The 2,876-nt window shown below is 41.2% G+C and overlaps 1 non-coding gene across 1 annotated transcript; it reads right to left on the bottom strand.

The window, feature by feature from the left end:
* Window positions 1-266: 266 nt before the first annotated feature.
* LOC123458376 lies at window positions 267-466 on the bottom strand. Its single transcript, XR_006635635.1, has one exon. It is a non-coding gene; the product is annotated as a small nucleolar RNA SNORA73 family (small nucleolar RNA).
* Window positions 467-2,876: the final 2,410 nt, after the last annotated feature.

Consider the following 2,876-nt stretch of genomic DNA (forward strand, 5'->3'; position numbering starts at 1 on the left):
GGCAAGTACCTTGTCCACTGAGCATCTCCCCAGCCCCATAAATATTTTGGTTGTTGTTGTTTTGTAGCTAAATGAATGAAAAAAAATCTTATTATCATTTTTAATTTGTATTTTTAAGGTAAAAGTAAGATGGAACATTGTCCCATATTAGTTAAGTAGATATTCTTTTCTCAAGATCTATGTACTTTATTATACCAGGAAGTTTTCAAGAAGCATGGATTGATTAGAACACATACTCATTGATTTTCACGTGGATTTTTTTTTTATATTGTTTCTTGCATAATTGGTCTCGTCAGCATTGTCCACAGGCTGTGAGAAGCTATAGAAAGATGCAGGTGCAGACTCAAGGCACAGAGTCATCCCCAGTCCTGTAGAAAGGGACTGTACACCATGGAGCAGAGCCCTACGCGGCCCCGCCTCACCTGGACAGAACTCCTGGGAGAGTGACCTCCGGGGATATCTATGATGCATATTTTATGTGTATTAACCTATGATTTTTTTTAATTTTTAAATTTTTATTAACATTTTCCATGATTATAAAAAAATATCCCATGGTAATTCCCTCCCCCCGCCCCCCCGAACACTTTCCCCTTTGCCTATGAATTTTTATATAAGTCTATTCCCAAAAGCTAAGTCTACTACTTGGGAACATTTTTCTACAAAATCAACGTCAGAATAAAGGTAAAGTATTTCTTTAAAATAATTTCCAGAGCATTTTACTTGCATTTATTTATTTACCTTGAACCAAAAAACACTGAGTTAAAAAAAAAAACTGTAATCAAACCGGGCATGGTGGCTCACGCCTTTATTCCCAGCATTTGGGAGGCAGAGGTAGGAGGATCACCATGAGTTCAAGGCCACCCTGGGACTACAGAGTGAAGTGAAACCCAGGTCAGCCTGAGCTAGAGTGAGACCCTACCTCGAAAAACCAAAAAACAAACAAACAAACAAAAAACCAAACAAACAGTAATCAATTTAGCAAATCCACCACAAACATCCCGTGACAGATCCAACTCCATTTGAACAAATCCACACAGTATAGGTAATTCAAGAACAGAAATAGGCCCAAGACGGGGAGAAGGAGGGAGACATACATTTTGCAAAGGGTAGGAAGAACTTCCAATGGGCTGAGTTCCAGATGCACCATGCTGTCCTGGTGTAGTCTGTAGTTTGGGAGAGCAACGGATGGGGTGGGGGGGAGATGGTGCCGTACAGAGGATAAATGCTCTCTAAACACTACCCTAGTTTCCTGCGAGCAGCCAGCCCTTGGACACCAAATTTGTGATCTGGAAAGAAAAACTGCCTTGTATGGGAGAAAGGAAAGAGGAAGAAGCCAGCTGTCGCTTCTTGGGAGGGGCTGACTGTCGTCAGAATTTTGAAATAGTTTCTCCTTGGCATTTTCCCACTTCTCTTTCTGCATTTTTGCTCACTATCTCCTCCAGATCTCAGCTGCCCAGCAGCCAGGCCCAGAGTGGTGAGGGGGCCTCAGTCTCCAAACATGCACTGTACCATTCTGGCCTTGGAAACTACTTCAAAGCTCCCACTTTTCAAATACCACCAACCTTAGCTGGGTATCAAGAGGAGAACAATGTGCTCAAGACATTTCTTTCTAAAATTTAATGGCTGGCAGTCACATACACTTAGCACAGATGCATATTTTAAAGATATGGTGTTGTGAAGACCACAGAATCTTTAACAGCATGTGGCAAACTCAACTCTAATTTATAGACTTTATAGATAGTTCAAGTCTGAGCTCTGAAATGACTGTCTGGTGTTCTTGAGGAAATTACTAAACCACTGTGTTTCGCAATTCTCATCTGTGAATGAGGAAGTTGTATAATGAAACCAAAGAATTTAAATAACTTGCCTAGCTAAATACTTGACACACAGATATTAGTAAATGTTGGTTTGGGTTCTTCTGTCTACCACCCCGCCCCCAGGCAGAAGCATAACCATAGATTCCTAGCTGTCTTCTCTATCTTTATTCACCAGAACCCATATTCTTTTTTATTTTTATTTATTTATTTGAGAGAGAGATTGAGAAACAGAGAGAGGGAGAATGGGTGAGCCAGGGCTTCCAGCCACTGCAAGTGAACTCCAGATACATGTGTCACCTTATGCATTTGGCTTACGTGGGTCCTGGGGAATTGAACCAAGGTCCGTTGGCTTTGCAGGCAAGTGCCTTAATCACCAAGCCATCTCTCCATCCCAGAACCCATATTCTTTAGACTGGGAGGGGAATGTCTGAGTAAGACCTGGGAGGCCGAAACCCTCAAGTAAAAGGAGCACTTCAGACTCAGCTCTGATGCTGTCTCTCCTTTTCTATTACATTATTTTCTGCAGTTATTGTTAGTAGCAGTAGTAGTAGTAGTAGTAGAAGTAGGAATACATAGATTTAGGATCATTCATTCCAGCATTTTCAAATACAATTTGCATTTGTTGATTTTCATCCCCCCTTCGATCCCCTCACCCCTTCCCAGTTCCATCCCCTCACAGCATCTTGTTCTTTTTAAAATTTTTATTTATTTTTTTATTTTTATTTATTTGAGGGAGAGAGAGACAGACAGACAGAGAATAAATATGGCCACTGCACAATAACCCCAGATGCATGTGCATCTGATTTTATGTGGGCACTGGGGAATCCAACCCAGGTCATCAAGCTTTGCAGGCAAGTGCCTCTAACTGCTGAGCAATCCCTCCAGTCCCCCTTTGTCCTTCATATTCACTTAGGTTACAGTTCTGCCTTTATAGGTTTTATCTACATTTGCTGCCCGTAAATACATACTTACAGAGACTACATGTCAGAGGAAACATGCAGTTTTAATCTTTGGAGACACTTCGTTTAATGTGATTCTTTCCAGGTCCATCCATTTTAT

Source organism: Jaculus jaculus, chromosome 1 (genome assembly GCF_020740685.1).
Source record: "Jaculus jaculus isolate mJacJac1 chromosome 1, mJacJac1.mat.Y.cur, whole genome shotgun sequence".
NCBI classification, from domain to species: Eukaryota; Metazoa; Chordata; class Mammalia; order Rodentia; family Dipodidae; genus Jaculus; species Jaculus jaculus.